The sequence below is a fragment of the Artemia franciscana genome, chromosome 3 (genome assembly GCF_032884065.1).
Source record: "Artemia franciscana chromosome 3, ASM3288406v1, whole genome shotgun sequence".
Lineage (NCBI taxonomy): Eukaryota > Metazoa > Arthropoda > Branchiopoda > Anostraca > Artemiidae > Artemia > Artemia franciscana.
This window is the reverse complement of record NC_088865.1, coordinates 27,363,472-27,381,377: the sequence shown is the minus strand read 5'-3', so window position 1 is coordinate 27,381,377 and position 17,906 is coordinate 27,363,472. Positions and strand designations below refer to the sequence as shown.

The window sequence follows — 17,906 nt, the reverse complement described above, 5'->3', positions numbered from 1 at the left end:
GGCCTAATGTTAGCTAACTTAGCCATAGCCTATTCAGCAGTAAGAATCATGGAATATGAGCTTAGAATTGGGGCTGCTGAGAAGGATAAAGGATAAAGATCCTCCAGAGCCATTGCTGGCGCATAGGGCATCAAATCAATGTTTACTCTGCTGAGAAGGAAATCTGTTATGAAAACAATTCTCACTTCAGAATATGTAAAATAATTATAGTTAACATATTTTGATGCTGATTTTGCAATAGGCTGCTTTACCCTTCCCCCTTCAATACATAAATATTTAGCCCAAATTATGTTAAATTGTATGTTAAAATATATTTACTGATTTTTGAAACCTCATAAATGGGGCTTGAGCAAAGTTGAAAACAGTTTTCTTGTACTTAATTTAAGCAGCAGATCTATTTGGAAAGTTTCAATTTATAACACAAACACTTTTAAAGGTTGTCAGAGGTCAGGGCCATCTATAGAGTAAAAGAGTAGAGGTAGATACTTCAAAATACCTTCTCAGAACATGCTTTAGTCTATAGACCCATTGCAGAAAGTTTCATTTTCCTAAACTAACCTTTTAGCCTCCAAGATACAAAAAAGTAGCTAAACTAGAATTTTACCCAAATTAGTCTATATATTTTACTTGTGTTTTTATTTCTTTTTTTTGCAGCATTGATTCAATTTATATTAACACAGGTTTTAACTACAGTGACACACAGCAAAATATATAGGAAAAATAATTTGGACTATATATATTTGCACATCAGAGGGGGGGGGGGTATGGTAAAGCATAACCCAAATTCTATAATTTTATGCTAATGAAACAAGATTGATGCAGCAAAATGCATAGGAAATATGTGATTTAGACTCTAGCTTATATATGCACATTGGGAGATGGGGGCTAGGGGTAAAGTATAGTAGAGTTGCTTTCATAATTTAACCACTATTCTTCTGCATGTCATGAAGTAAGCTATGAATTGTTTTTTCAATATATTTTTTTCTCAACAGACCCTTAATTCTAGGTTTATAACCTTGTGAATTATAATTGAGTAGAGATAAAAGGATGTCAAGACATTTTTTTTTCAAGCATATTTGAATATTATGTCTAATTTTTCAAGGTTTTACTTGTACAATAAGATGCCCTAGTCAGCCCATTAATTCACTGTTTAACAACTAAGTCATTGTAAAATCTCTGTTGTTCCACCTAGGAAGTGAATTGTTTCTCTAGTGGATATGTCAAAATCTTCTTAACAAGTATATGATAGCTTGTGTAATTCAACCATGTACAACTCTTGCAATTTCAAACTTACTGATTGACAGCAGTGGAGCCTAATCTTGGCCACACATTTGAGAGAGAGAGAGAGTGTGTGACACATAGTGTCAGACAGACACTTATCAGATTAAAAAAAACTGATCATCAACTAAAAAACTGAGTCAATACAGCAAATTCACTGATTAATAATGTTTACAAGTTCAGGAATGAAACTTCCTGTATCTCTTGTGGATTGGTGGGAGAGGTTGAAGGTAGGGGACTTTCTGGGAGTTGGTTCTTTGAGGTCAGGATCTTTAAGGTTGAAAGGGTGGGGAAAATAAATCTTGGAAACCAGGGTTTATCATGGCTTATTGCCAAACTGGGTACACATGAGGGTTCTTCTCTCTGATAGGGCAGTGAGCTGGCATTTCTACTTTGATTTAGCCAAAAAAGGGTCATTTATTGGTTTTTCAGAGTTAATTCCCATCTAAGTGCACCCCCTACCTAAAGTCTGGATTCAGCCCTGAAAAGTTTGTAGATTTCCTTGTATTTTTCGTTCAAATTATTAGTATTTTGTATTAAAAATCAATAGTCTATGAGGAACAAGTACAAAAAACATGAACCAACAAAATTAATAAACCATCAGATGTAGTCAAGGGCTCTATCCAGGCTTTAATGGGAGGTGTTGTACTCAAGACTTGCTCCCATTGTTATAATTATGTTGTGCCATGGTCTCTTATGAGTGATCTTATGGACCTTAACTTGACTGCAAGATCCCCTCCTCAGAAGCTAGCTAGGCTAACTCAAGGCAAATATCCTGCTGAGTCTTGAGAGAGGAAAAACTTGGTTATCACTAGATTAAATTTATTTGCTCAAAGAATACAAACACAATTGTAGCTTAATCAGAAGCTAGCTAGTCTTACTCAAGGCAAATATCCTGCTGAGTCTTGAGAGAGGAAAAAACTTGGTTATCACTAGATTAAATTTATTTGCTCAAAGAATGCAAACAAGATTATAGCTTGCCTAAAGATTTAGAGGTAAACAAAATAAACAATTATTCAATAAATAATACTTCCATGCAAAACAATCTGTTGTCTGTTGTCAAAACAATGGTCTGTCCAAAATCCAATAAATTTAACTTATAATTAACAAGAGCTATGAATATGAAGAGGCTCTGTTTTAGTCTTGGCCCCCTGTTTTATATCTTACTCTCAAACCATATTTTTTGGCTCTGAAGTTTTACCCACAATCTATCTGGTATTTTGTCTATCTGATGTAAATGCTCTGTTTACACAAACATCAGTGTTATTACTATAGTCTTGTATCACTATGGCTTACTTAATTCAGCAAATTATTTATGGCCAATAGAAGGAGTCATTTTCTGTTTAAAAGTCTTGTATATTAAGATGAAAAGAGAGACCACTTTCCCCAATTGGACCATGATCAAAGGAAACTATTGACTTAGGCTATGAATTTGAAACTTGTCTATTGCAGTAAGGCATTTTTTTTGTTTTTTTGTTTAATGTATCACCTGTATTCATGTCTACAGAAAACGTCACTGTTGCATATGCATTGAATTTATTGCAATAGACAAGGTAATTGCAATGATACATGAATGAAAACCCTTGTCACAAAATAACTTCAACAGTTGTTACAGCAAATCTTTACTTTTCATCCCTACTGAAAAAAGAGTTAATGATTGCCATACCACGTAAATACTACTTAGAAAAATTGCACTTCAGTTATGAAAGTACACCATAATTCTTGTTGTAAAAAACCTCATTAATAGACTTAAAATCAAATGTTGATTGGTTAACTAGAGATGAATTCATTCTGTTATTGTAATTATTTGAAGGAAATTTCACTTCAGCAATGGAAAATCACCATATTTTTTTTTCTTTTATTTACAGTGGGAAGCTGATTGGTTAATCAGCTTATACCATTATTTAAAAATTAATTGGTATTATTCTTAGCCACCTGTTAGTCAGCTTGTTAAAGATTGTGTTTAATCAGCGTTACACAAGTGGTATATTAAAGCTATAAGATTTACTTGGGATTTTCTTGTTTTGAGTATAATTCTGCAGTTACCTTGTAGCATGTGAAACTTGAGAGTTGGTGCTGCTTCAATAGCATACCATAGTTTTGTTTCATACAGAATTTCACTAATATTTTTAGTTATGATTGGAATATTAAGTGGGAATGGAGTTCCCTAGAATTTGGAAGCCCCTGAGGACTGAGGGTGTATGAGTCCATCACACCATAAAAGTTTTTAAAAATAAAAAGTTGAAATTTTTTCTGGCGAAAGTTCTTGGAAAGAACTGAGATAAGAGAAAATAGCATTTTATGTTTCCATTTATTACACATGTTGTATACCACATGATGAGCATATCCTTGCATACATTTACTTTATTCCAGTTGACAAGGTAATATGTAATGTGGAGGGAATGAAGACACTCATAGTGCAAAATCAATCAAGTATTTCTTAAAAAAGGAGTTTTTCCATAAAACTAGGAGCACAGTGTTTTCCAAACCACATAACTATTTATTGAAGGAAATTTCACTTTAGTATTTAAAGACACCATAATTCTGTTGTGTGACATTTATTTGCATCCACTGGTTGCATATGCAGTGGCAACTATGGCTGAACTGAACCTTAGCTCATCTGTGGTTTGGATTAAAAAGTTTCTGTATCTGTACTACTATGCTAGATTCACCTTATTGTTTAGAAACAAAGATACTCATCCTTTGTGTATTCATTTGTATTGCTTAAAACAGCACTTAGCATAATTGTATGCACCTCCAAAAGGTCAGGAAAATATGACCAATCACCTTTTGTCCTGAGATAGTTGTTTTGATTTTTGCTCTTCAGTGGAATAGTGAAAATGCTAAATACTTTTTTTTTATGAGAATGAAAACATTATCAACTTCTGTTTATATTTTGATTAAAATTGGTTTTAGCATAATGAATGAACTTGCCAAACATGTAATTGTATTGAGTATCAAAGTACTAGAATTGTTGACCCTAGGCCTTGTTTCAATGTCTGGTTAGCTTTTTCAGCCAATCAAAATCACGCAATGATTTTTAACGTATGATTTCAATTGGTTGGAAATGTTAATCACTGATAAGAATGAGTATATAAACAAAGTTTGGCCACTTGATAAACTATTGTTTTTACAAATGGTGCTTAGATAGTATTTTCAAAATTATGATTCTAAATGATACATGCTGCACTTAGTTTGGGGATCAGATAACCAGGGTTGGATGTAGTGCTGACATAGTGCTACTTTTTATTTTACTACAATTAGGTGGTTTTTCACAAATGTTATTTTTAATCCTGCTCTTAAACCCTGAAACAAAACAGAAACCCTGTTTGCATGTGCAGTATTAAAACAGGAATACCAAGTTGTAAATATTCCGTGTTTGTCCTTACTCTTATTCCTAAATTGACCTCCCACTCTTTCATCAAACTTTGCAAAAAATGCAATTTATTTTGAAATGATGTGTACACATGCTGTGTTTGATCAACCATGATGCTAGAATTGTATTACTACTGATTTTTATTAGTTCATGTTGCTTGTCCCTTTACCTGAGAATAATATTACTTAGTACGTTTTTTGTTCCAGGATATGTATGCTGACTAACAAGTTAGAAATAGAAGTACATTTGATGGAATCATGGTAAGTTTGTGTCTTGTTTTAGTTTTTCTATGCTATCATGTAAATTGCAGTGCTCCCTTAATTTATATATACATATATTTATATATATATATATATGTATATATATATATATATGTATATATATATATGTATATATATATATATATATATATATATATATATATATATATATATATATATATATATTGATTATGTTGAAATTTAATGCTAGAAGATAATTGAAAGTTCTTAAGCCGAACTGGCCAGACATGACAATGAACAATCAAGAGAGATAAAACTCTTCAATAAGAAAACTTCAAACGAGACGATGGCCAGTAGAATTAAAAGACTAAAACAACGCGGATATTTCACCTGTATAAAACAAGGCGTCTTCAGCACAAGATAGAAAATTAAAAGAAAACTAATCTAAAAACAAATAAAAACCACCATCAAATATAATAAATACAATTGTCGCTACTTATCCACGTAGGGAAAAGCAGCTATGCGAGTTACTTCAATGAGAATCAAAGAGCAACTGAGGAAAAATTTATGAAAATTGAAACTTAGTTAATTATTCTGTTGCGAAATAATCCTCTTGTAAGCTAACATTGAAGCAACTCTTTTTGGTCTAATGGGTAATCTTGTCCCCTGGTGATTGGTTACGAATACCATCTTAAGAAGAAAGATACCTAGTATCTTTTTTAAAAGGTACTCAAAGTACCTAGTGGTTTCTTAAATTTTACTTAACCCCCTTTATAAGAGTGATTGTGGTATTTATGGAGAGATTAGCTTGATTATTGTAAATAACACATACATATACGTGTATAAATGTTTTTAAAAACCAGTGACCATATAAACAAATACAACAAAATATATAAAAAAGTTTAACAAATCAAACAGTAGCACTCAAGAATTTGAAATCGTAACTTCCATGTCTCTAAAATATTCTCTATAAAACCTTCCACGGTTTTATACACTAGAAGAGGTCTCCAAGATACATGGGAGCCTTGGTGCATCCCCCCAAAAAACATAGATAGAACAAGCACCCCCTCATATACATAGTACATAGCACATAATATGATAATGTATCATTTTAATAAATATAGATAATGCATCTTTTTTATACTTTTGTTAAGCGTTAAAAGAGGAAAACTGAGCCTTGTCTCGGAGAACAAAAATACTCTTGATGTTTCTAATCTTCCCTAAGAATTATCTGAACCCTCCTCCCTTCCTAACAGTCATGGTTGTGTTCTCATGTTCTGTTTACTAGGCCATGACTTGTACCGATTGAGATGCTTGTTTTTTTTACATGGCATTATTGATGTCTATAAGGAGTAATAATAGAACTGGTCGTCGTTAAACTAAATAATTTCAAGAAATGAGGACTTATCCTACCCAGATAGGGATAATCCATCCTTTACAAACCCAAATTGGGTTGAATACATTTAATATTTAAAGCTAAAAGTTGCGTTATTACAAAGGTGCCGTTATATTTCTAAATAAAAATGCTAACAAAAGGATTTGGTACTTAAAAGTATGATTTTTATTTAAAGTACTTAGGTGATCTATATTTCTGCTGGCCTACATCAAGGTTGGGTAAAATCTGTTGTACTGTTTAATTACTATATCATAAATTGAATACAGCAACCGAGGGTACTAAAGTTTAACCTACTAATATGATGCATATTGACAAGCATATGCCTGAATAATTTCATGTTGCAAATTTATCTCACTGATTGTATTTGACGCTCATTTTAAACGGGTTAAGACTTCTTTTAAAGACTGTATATTTGTTTTTGTCTTTTAGGTGCAACTCCATCTGAGAAATTTTAAGTAGACCTGCTACGAAAAAGTGTCGCCACTGAACAAAGTATTCAATTGGTTTTTAATGCGTACTTCAAGGCTCAGACTCGTGACTTTTTGAAGACTATCGACCCAGTGGATTTCCAGGGAGGATGGCGAATCTCCATAATGTAAGTGTTGAATAATTATTAGAATGCCGCACATCGAAATTAATGTGCATAGAATTTGTTTGGATGCCACCAAGGGTCATTGTAGTTAACCAGTTAAGACATGAACGATAAATACTGGCTTGTCCACCCTTTATCTATGTGATTTATGCCCTTTTCCTTTCTTGGAATGCTATAAAACGGTTAAGATTTATGATTCCTACAATTGGGCAGTGCCGTACGGAAATTCCCATCTTTTGCCAATAAATCTTAAACAAACTCGTTGATTTTTCATACAATATTGCATCGTCTTTAGACTAGTTAACAAGATTTGTGCTATCACTTTACTTTATCTATGCATCATATTAAGTATTGGTATAGACATCCTTTCTAGTCCCATTCAGAAACCACAGCGAGAAATCCTTCATCCCCCCCCTCGACCAGGTACGCATAAAGGTTTTTGGGCCAGGTTTTAGAAGCTTTATATTTTTATTTGAAATATTCTAATTACCCCTCCCCCTCCCTTCTTGTAAAAAGTTTGGTAGTCGTGGCTGTCCCCAGACGCACAATTCAAGGACTTTTTATTTATTCATTCTTTTTTTTTGTCAGAAGAAGAAATAAGTACTTCATTTACCTCTAGTCATCGGAGAGTAATATTTTGTAGTCTTAAAGTGTTAAAGCTAGTAATTCAAGTGTAACTATTACGTAGCTATAGTTCAAGAATTGTTGGCATTTATTCAATTCTCTTATTTTTTTTAAATTCTCTTATTTTTTTTTATTTCGTTCTCTTATTGAATCTCTTATCAATATATTATTCCGTTTTCTGTAATGATGATTTGTCCTGTCATAGCTTGATGCTGAAAGTTTGGCTGCGTTCGTTCTGATTCTGCATTTGAAATGCTTCTGGTTTCAGTTGTTTTTTTAAATTTAACTCTATTTCTTTTTATTATTTAAGATTTCGTCATTTATATTTGTGATGTTGTTACAATACATATTGGTACAACTACAAACCCTTTGATCGGATTGCTTTTTTACCAGACAAATTTGGTATGGAGATGGACTAAGAACGTTAAAAAGAATTCACTCTTCAACTTTCAGGTAAGGCCAACTTGCAATGCTACGGAAATATTTTCTTCTTAGTTTATGCTCATCAAATATACATAATTTCACCTATTATTTGAATCTCTATAGTAGATTCAATTCCTTAAATGAATGCATTCAATATGATTAATTTCTGTTATGAAAAGGGCGAGATTATTAGCAGGTTCAACAGGGAAGGTCGAGCATTTAAACAGAGTTTCTTTGGTCTTTCTCCTGTCCCTTAAATATGTAATCTTTACGATTTCTTTCTAATTTTTTTTTTCGTACAATTAATATTCTTCTTAGGTTAATATGAACATACCCCTCTCCCCTCCTCACTCACAGAAATCGGGGTTAAATGCCCAATTAAAGCTAGTTAATCGTTTTAAATAGTTTTGTGTTTATTGGTATACATTTTGCCACTTTTCACTGCTTTACAATTAAGATTATTCTTAATGTGTTCGATAGAGCCTTTTTTCAATATTGTACGGCATTTGATTCAAATTGAGCACCCCTTATTACCACAGTTTTAGACGGTATATACAAATTTACAGTATGATGATGCTTCTTCATAGAATATTAATTATTTCTTAGGACTAGAATATAGAATTTGCGTAATTCTTTATCTTGCATGAAAAAGAAGCAATTCTGGGCTCCTAAAATGTTTTTGGATACAATTCCTATATGATGATCGGAATTCAAAAAATGGTGTATTCTCACTCTTCTATTTGACAACATGCTAATGTGAATCCAATTCATGTTTGACATATGGAATAGGGATAGTAACATCGAACCGTAAATGAAATTTGTTGTCAGAAAAGAAGTAATAGTGAGAATAACTATGAGGCCCAGGAGAAAGCAAATCCTATAAAATCGATGATACTTTCATGCATTAATAGGAAGGATGCATTGGATTCGCGCATATTATAATCAACACCTGCTAAACTCCTTATTTGAAATTATTCATTCGCGTAAGTTGGGGTCATTTCCGTGAAATGTCTTTTGAAAAACTAAAATATTTGATAAAAATATATCTTAAGATCCTCAGTTTGAAAAGCTATGACAAGTTTGGATATATTTGTGGATTTATCTGCTGGAAATAAGAAACTTCTCACAAATTTGGGCCCTCGCCTGGCGCCAGTACGGGTCGTGCTTTCTTGGAGACTGCAACTCTTTGTTATTTCTAAAATTTGTATTGGCGATTTGACAAATGGATTGTGTGCAATTTTAAGAATATCCTATAGATTTTTAAATTCAATGTATATACTTTTGCATATTTTCTTTTAAAATCCAATATTAATTTTTTTGCCAGCTTTGTATCTGTTTGTTTATCTTTTACTTAGCTTTTTCCAGTAGCAATGCACGGGAATAAGTTGAGTCCTAAGTTGTCTTCCACTTTTTGTTTTTCTAAACTTTCACTTGTTAAATCGAACTTTCAATTTATTTGTTATTATTTGGTAGATTTATTTTCTTGGAAAGAAATTATCAACTTTTTACATTTGCAATTAAATAAAAAAACTATTTTTTTTAACTGAAAGTAAGGAGCGACATTAAAACTTAAAACGAACAGAAATTATTCAGTGTATGAAAGGCGCTGTTCCCTTCTCAACGCCCCACTCTTTACGCTAAAGTTTGACTCTATCTCAATTCTACTTTATTAAACAGTAAAAAACTCTCATAAAAAACAAGTTTTTTTAACCGAAAGTAAGGAGCGACATTAAAACTTAAAATGAACAGAAATTACTTCGTATATGAAAGGGGCTGTTCCCTCCTCAACGCCCCGCTATTTACGCTAAAGTTTGACACTTTCTCTCAACTCTACTTTTTAAAACTGTAAAAAACTTTAGCGTAAAGAGCGGGGCGTTGAGGAGGGACCAGCCCCTTTCATATACGAAGTAATTTCTGTCCGTTTTAAGTTTTTATGTCGCTCCTTACTTTCAGTTTAAAAAAACTTGTTTTTTTATTTGATTTCTGAACGTTTTTGAATTTATACATATTTTGATTTCGGCTCTCGCAGATAAATAATTAAAACGAAATTTGTATATTTATTTTTTTGGCTAAATGGCTTTCTCATAGTTTTATCGAATGATTTTGGGAAAAAAGGAGCCGTGGAGGAGGCCTAGTTGCCCCCCCCCCCAGTTCTTTGGTTACTTAAAAAGGCAACTAGAACATTTAATTTTTTACAAACGTTTTTATTAGTAAAAGATATAAGTAACGTACGAATTAGCTTACGTAACGAACCTTTGTATTCGTATGTTTTTATTACGTATATGAGGGGGCTTACCCCTCAGTAGTACCTCGCTCTTTACAACAAAGCTTAAGTTTTGTCCAAATTCCTTAAGAATGACCCCTGAATCGGAAAGGCCGTATAATAAATAGTTGAAATTACTAAAAATAATTTAGCGTAAAGAGTGAGGTAATGAGGAGGGGACGAATCCCATCATACGCGTAGTAATTTTTGTTCGTTTTAATGCTGCTCCTTACTTTCATATAAAAAAACTTTTTCATATCTATTTTTTTAATGTTTTTTAAATAATGCTAAAAAATCCTGCGCTCCCTTCATGGAAATTTTCTTCCCCCATGAAAAATTACTCCATGGAAAGTTGCCCCAACATATCCCCCTCTTCTCAATAACCCCCCCTCCAACCAAAAAAATCCCTCTGAAAACGTCTGTACACTTCCCAATAACCATTACTATATGTAAGCACAGGTAAAAGTTTGTAACTTGTAGCCCCTCCCACGGGGACTGTGGGGGAGTAAGTCGTCCTCAGAGACATGGTTATAAGGTTTTTCGACTATGCTGAATAAAATGGATATCTCAGAATGTTGATCCGATGACTTAAGGAAAATGATTAGCGTGGGAGGGGGCCTAGGTGCCCTCCAATTTTTTGGTCACTTAAAAAGGGCACTAGAACTTTTTATTTCCGTTAGAATGAACCCTCTTACGACATTCTAGGACCACTGGGTCGATACGATCACCCCTGGAAAAAAATAAAAATAAACATGCATCCGTGATCTGCCTTCTGGCAAAAAATACACAATTCCACATTTTTGTAGATAGGAGCTTGAAACTTCTACAGTATGGTTCTCGGATACGCTGAATCTGATGGTGTGATTTTCGTTAAGATTCTATGACTTTTAGGGGGTGTTACCCCCTATTTTCTAAAGTAAGGCAAATTTTCTCAGGCTCGTAACTTTTGATGGGTAAGAATAAACTTGATTAAACTTATATATTTAAAATCAGCATTAAAATGCGATTCTTTTGATGCAGCTATTGCTAATAAAATTACGTTTTTTAGAGTTTTGGTTACTGTTGAGTCGGGTCGCTCCTTACTACAGATCGTTACCACGAACTGTTTGAACCGAAAAATTGGAGGGCAACTAGGCCTCCTCCCCCACCCCTTTTTTCTCAAAATCGAATAAAAAAAAAACTCTTGGAACTAGAAATTTTAGTTTTTGACAAATGTTTTTATTAGTAAGAAATATACGTATATATTCGTTTATTTATTATGGATATGAGGGGGTTTGTCCCCTCTTTAATACCTTGCTCTTTACACTAAAGTTTAAATTTTGTCCCAATTCTTTAAGAATTACCTCTGAATCAGAAAGGCCGTAGAATAAATAGTTGAAGTTACTAAGAACACATTAGAGAAAGAGCGAGGTAATAAGGAGGAGAAGAACCCCTCGTATGCCTCTGTTCGTTTTAAGTTTTAATGCTGCTCCTTACTTTCAGTTGAAAAAACTTTTCATATTTATTTTTTCATTGTTTTTATGGCACTTTATATTAACCAAGTGACATATAGCAATCGCAAATTCTGTCGGTCCCGGTTTTACTACTTTAGGCACTTCCAGGTAAGCTAGGACGATGAAATTTGGCAGGCGTATCAGGGACCGGACCAGATTAAATTAGAAATAGTCGTTTTCCCGATTTGACCATCTGGGGGGGGAGTGGGGGCCCGTTAATTCGGAAAAAAAGAAAAATATAAGTATTTTTAACTTGCGAACGGTTGATCAGATCTTAATGAAATTTGATGTTTGGAAGAATATCGTTTCTCAGAGCTGTTGTTTTAAATCCCGACAGGATCTGGTGACATTGGGGGGGGAGTTGGGAGGGGGAAACCTAAAATCTTGGAAAACACTTAGAGTGGAGGGATAGGGATGAAACTTGGTGGGGAAAACAAGAACAAGTCCTAGATACTTGATTGACATAACCGGAACAGATCCGCTCTCTTTGGGGTAGTTAGGGGGGGGGGTAATTCTGAAAAATTATAAAAAATGCGGTATTTTTAACTTACGAACGGGAGATCGGATCTCAATGAAATTTGATAATTCTGAAAAATTAGAAAAAATGACGTATTTTTAACTTACGAAGAAGTGATCGGATCTTCATGAAACTTCATATTTAGAAGGATCTCGTAACTCAGATCTCTTATTTTAAATCTCAACCGGATCCAGCGTAATTGGGGGGGTAGTTCGGGGGACCGGAAATCTTAGAAAATACTTAAAGTTGTGAGGTCCGAATGAAACTGGATGGGAAGAATAAAAACATGTCTAAGTTACATGACTGACATAACCGGACCGGATCTGCTCTCTTTGGTGGAGTTGGGCGGGGGGGTAATTTTGAAAATTGAGGTATTTGTAACTTACGAAAGGGTGACCAGATCTTAATGAAATTTGATATTTAGAAGGATCTTGTGCTTTAAAGCTCTAATGTTTAAATTCCGACCAGATCCCGTGACATTGGGGGAAGTTGGAGGGGGAAACCGGATTTCTTGGAAAACGGGAATTTTGTCTTACGAATAGGTGATCGGATCTCAATGAAATTTGATATTTAGAAGGATCTTGTGCTTTAAAGCTCTAATTTTCAAATCCCGACCAGATCTTTGACATTGGGGGGAGTTGGATGGGGAAATCTTGGAAAACACTTGGAGTGGAGGTATCGGGATTAAGCATCGGCACTGTTTCTGTTTTCTGCTTCTGTTTTTTCTTACCTGTTTCTGTTTCTGTTTTTACAAAAAACAGAACTGAAAACAGAAACAGGCTACCTGTTTTTGTTTGACCTGTTTCTGTTTCTGTTCTGTTTTTTTTTTCATCTGTTTTTTTCCGTTTCTGTTTTTTTTTTATCTATTTTCTGTTTTTTTTCTTTTTTTTTTTTTTTGAATGCCGCGCTATCTAGCGGGTATGATACCGAAATCGTCCTTTGTCAACAAGAAGAGTAATTTCTTTGATATTCAGGTGAAATCATAGCGACATCTAAACTAGAAGCTCGATTTCCTTGCTAACCTTCGTCTAATTTTGTGTGCTGGAGCAAGCATCCTAAAGGTAAAAATTATGAATAGTTAAATTAGACCAGCCATGCTAGTCTATTTGAACTTTTGTATGCATGAGGGTTCTAGACTTATTGATATCAGTCAGCTCATTCCAGATACAGCTTAAGCCCATTTAACCTCTTCCTTTTTTTTTCTTTTTTGTACTATGCTGTAACTCAGACTTATTTTATCCCTAGTACCACACAATTGGACATGCAGAATTCAAATATCACATTGATTTTTTTTTTTTTTTCAATTTTTTTTTTTTAAAGAATCATCACTACATTGTATGCAAAAATTAGTTCTTCCTTCGTCTAATTTTGTGCGCTGGAGCAAGTATCCTAAAAGTAAAAATTATGAACAGTTAAATTAGACTAGCCATGCTAGTCTATTTGAACTTTTGTAGGCGTGAGGGTTCCATGCCTATTGTTATCAGTCAGCTCATTCCAGATACAGCACAAGCCCATTTAACTTCTTCCTTTTTTCTTTTTTGTACTATGCTGTAACTCAGACTTATTTTATCCCTAGTACCACACAGTTGGACATGCAGAATTCAAATATCACATTGATTTTTTTTTTCAATTTTTTTTTTTCAAAAGAATCATCACAACATTATCGATAACTACATTGTATGCAAAAATTAGTCACCCTGACTGGGTGTATCAGGATTCTTGTAGGACAAATGCCTGTCTGTAATTTAAAAAAAACTGATTCAAATGACTTTCAGGTACTACTGCAAAACTGTCATGGATATTTCCTCTGATGAAGAGGTAGAAGTTTTACCTAAAATCATAAGGAAAAAGCCAGTTTGGGCTAATTATGGTGTGAAAGACAAATGCAGCATCACCTGCAAGGTTTGCAAAAAGACTATCAAGGCTAGTGGAGGTTCTTCAACTAATTTTGTCAATCACCTGGAAAATGTTCATAAGATTAAGGTGAAAGTACAGTCATCTGCCTCTACTGCACCAGCACGGCAGGACATGGATAATGTTGCCAATGGCCCAGAAGCTGTTGTTTGTCGTACAGTATAGGGTTCATTGCCAGGATGTGGGATAGCTGAAGAACAGCCAAAGAACCAAAAGAGCAATTTTTCTTTCTCTAGAAAAGGAACTAGAGATATCTGTTCTCTGATGTTGCGCAACCGCTCAAGTCAACTTAAATTGACAAAACAGTGTGTAAGAACAGTACTTGCAGACAAGTTACCACTTTCCATTTTTGACGTGCAAGCCATGTGTTGACTGATACACTCCTTGACAGGTGGTATTTTGCCTCCATCGGGTCGTACCATAAAAAGGCATGTGTTTCAAGCAAAGAAAAAGAAACTATTGAAACTGAAATTGGATATGAATCAGGCACGAAAGGTATCTATAACATTTGACTGCTGGTCATATACAGGGGGAGGATACTTGGCAGTGACAGTACATTACCCCAAGCTAGTCAGTGGAAAATGGGTAGTTCACAGTTGCATCTTGCACTTTAAGCGTCTCAAGGTTCGGCATACAGCAGCAAATATACTTGCAGCAATCATAGTAGCCCTGAAGAAATTTGAACTTGAAGACAAATTGTTCTGTGTTGTAACTGATTCTGGCTCGAGCGTCGTAAAAGCTTGTCAAATTGGTGGAATTGAACGTTCATCTTGCTTTGGCCACTGCCTCCACCTCAGTGTCACAAATGGCCTCAAATTTTGGGGAGAAATGAATTTGACGTAGAGCAAACACCGGAATGTGATTTAGATGATGAAGGTGAACCCGAACAAGGCACTAGTAGAGAGCAATGTTCCTCAGAGATTGGTCTGACAGAAGATGACCTTCCTGATATCATAGATTCAGACATTGTTGACACTGCTTCAGATGTATATGACTTGGAAGAGTACGACTCCGATACAGAAACTGAATGGGATGAATGGGCCACTGGTGCAAATGATTTTACTGAAATTGAAGACTCAGTCTCACTCAATGGTGCTCTCAAAAAGTTGCGTCGGACACTCAAGCTGCTAAAAAGTCAAATATTCAACACGACCTCTTTGAAGGGCTTTGCAAAGAAATAGGACTAAGTGGTCACATCCTTCATGATATGAAAGTGCTTTGGAATAGCACTTACGTGATGATTAGTTCCATGTTACACAGAAAATCTGCTCTACAGAAATTTTATGATGCAAATGTTCGCAATGCGAAAATTAGAGAACTTGAACTTACTGAGCAAGACTGGTCACTTTTAGAATGTGCAACAAGTTGTTTGAGCCCTTTTGAAGAGGCCACCGAACTAGTGGGTCCACTTACACTACTTCAAGCAAAGCATACATGCTGATCAAGGGATTGGTGAGCTTCTGTGAAGCGAGATCGAAGAGGCTGCTTGAGAATCGCCTGAAGGATCAGCTGCTTATGCAGTTAAAAAAGTATTTTGTGCAAAATCCTAGATTCAAGTTGGAGCTCTACCAGCGTCCAGCTTATCTTGATCCTTGTACATATGAACGAATGACTTTAGAAGAAAGAGCGGCAGCAAGAAAGTCCCTCATATGTTTACTTAGCCCACTAAAAGGTCGTCCCACCTAAAGGTCGTAAGTACCAGTAGCCTATAAAGAGTGGGGCTAGAGATTTTTTGACAACCGTGGTATATAAGTCTGCTATTCTTATTGAATGTAGAAAAATCTTATTAATATCAAGCAAGTTCGAGAAAACGAAAGAAATGTAAAAATTTTCGTCCCCGGCTTAGGCAGGGTTTAGGGGACGAAAATTTTTCTTTCTTTGCCTTACTGTTGGCTCTTACAGAAAAGCTTTCTGAATTCTATGGTTGGAGAAGTTAAGGGAAACTTGAAAATAAAGCTATATGTCATTAATATAAGAGGTCTTGCTATTTTTCCCTCTCCCCTCTCCATTCCGTTGTCCTTCTGCCTCTTGTTTTTAGCCTAATTAAGGTGATGCTTTTCTGCAAGGTAACGGATCAGTTCGACTTCTGGAGTCAGAATCGATTTTTTTTTTCGACAATCTTTTATAATATATGAGTGACAAAGAATTTGAGAATAAATGCAATTCGGCCGTTAGGCCTAAGAATTTTTGGTTAAATTGCACCCGATTGGATGCATTTTATGACAAATTTTGCCAAATTTCGCCCCCCCCCCTAAAAATACGCTAGTGTGTTGAATTACACGAAGTTGCTCATCTTTTGTATGTAACTAAAAGGATTTAACAAGAAGATGTTTTCTTTCCTATTAGAAATAGAAGAAGTAAGGAAAAAACAGGAAACACAGCTGTTAAAACAGCTGTTTTTTCGAAAAACAGAACAGATTACAGAAACAGGTCACCTGTTTTTGTTTGACCTGTTTCTGTTCTGTTTTTTTTTCTAACTGTTTTTTTCTGGTTCTGTTTTTCTCAAAAACAGAAACAGTGCCGATGCATAATCGGGATGAAGCTTGGTGGATAGAATAAGCAAATGTCCTTGATACTTGATTGGCGGAACCGTACTGGATTCGCCCTCTTTGGGGGAGTTGGGGGCAGGGGTTCAGTGATTTGGCGAGACAGATGCTTCTGGATGTGCTAGGACGATGAAAATCGGTAGGCATGTCAGGGACCTGCACAAATTGACTTGATAAAGTCGTTTTCCCAGATTCGACAATCTGGGGGGGGGGCTAAAGGGAGAGGAACAATTAGAAAAAATTAGGTATCTATAACTTCCGAGTGGGTGATCGGATCTTAATGAATTTTGATATTTAGAAGGACATCGTGACTCAGAGCTCTTATTTTAAATCCTGACCGGCATTAAGCCTCTTATTTTCCTTTTAAATCAATCTATTGATTCATGGAATTTTGTTAGAGCTCATACCATATGATCTCTTTGCTCTTAGCTCTTCTTGCCTCGTCACAAGTGCCATATGAGCTCTTAGCTCTTGTTTTTTATAATAATGCTACAAAATCCTGCGCCCCCTTCGTTGAATTTCTCTTCCCCCATGACCCATTCCTCCAAGGAAAGGTCCTCCCACATTGCTCCCTCCCCTCAGCCCCCTCCAAACCAAAAAAATCCCCCTAAAACGTCTGTACACTTCTCAATAACCATTACTCTATGTAAAAACTGGTCAGTTTGTTGCTTGCAGCCCGTCCCCCAGAGATTGTGGGAGAGTAAGTCATTCCCAAAGACATGGTTATCGACAATCTTAATAGATTTTTAATCTAAAAACTTGATTTTAGGAATAAAAGTTAAAAGCATTAGGAGAAAACTGATGCCAGTTCAGAGTTTTAGATATTTAATCTTATTGCTATGGATTTATTATGCATCTTTCTGGATCAATTTAGTAAAAGAACTATTTCACTTTGAGCTTCTGAATTTTGTTCTTAGACTACTGTTTGTATACTCAAGGAGCAATGATCGGTTTCGTATTATTTTAAATAAAAGTCAAATCTAATTGACCTAGTATGGATATACCAATTGTAGAAATTTCGAAGTTTGAAGATTTCTTGATTTGTTCGTATTCTCTCTTCTTACCCAAAACTCTGATTGTTCAGTGGAAACATCTTGATTACATGCACTGGCTAATAAAGAGAAGTTTATCAGCATATTATGTCTTTTTTTGAACCAAGCATTAGACTGTTAGTAGCCTGGGAACCGGTGGTGCTTATGTAAACTTTTGCACTTAATGATGATAAACTAGAGGCTGTTGCTTTTGGACAAATAGTAAATGTTT

At 34.9% G+C, this 17,906-nt stretch overlaps 1 protein-coding gene across 1 annotated transcript in view; it reads left to right on the top strand.

Annotated features, from left to right (window-relative positions):
- Positions 1-17,906, top strand: part of LOC136025105 (uncharacterized) — a 107,668-nt gene that overhangs the window by 2,256 nt on the left and 87,506 nt on the right. Inside the window, exons 2-4 of the mRNA XM_065700835.1 lie at positions 4,861-4,914; positions 6,701-6,866; positions 7,798-7,940. The gene's annotated coding sequence lies outside the window, so the exon portion shown is untranslated. The remainder of the gene's footprint in view (positions 1-4,860; positions 4,915-6,700; positions 6,867-7,797; positions 7,941-17,906) is intronic.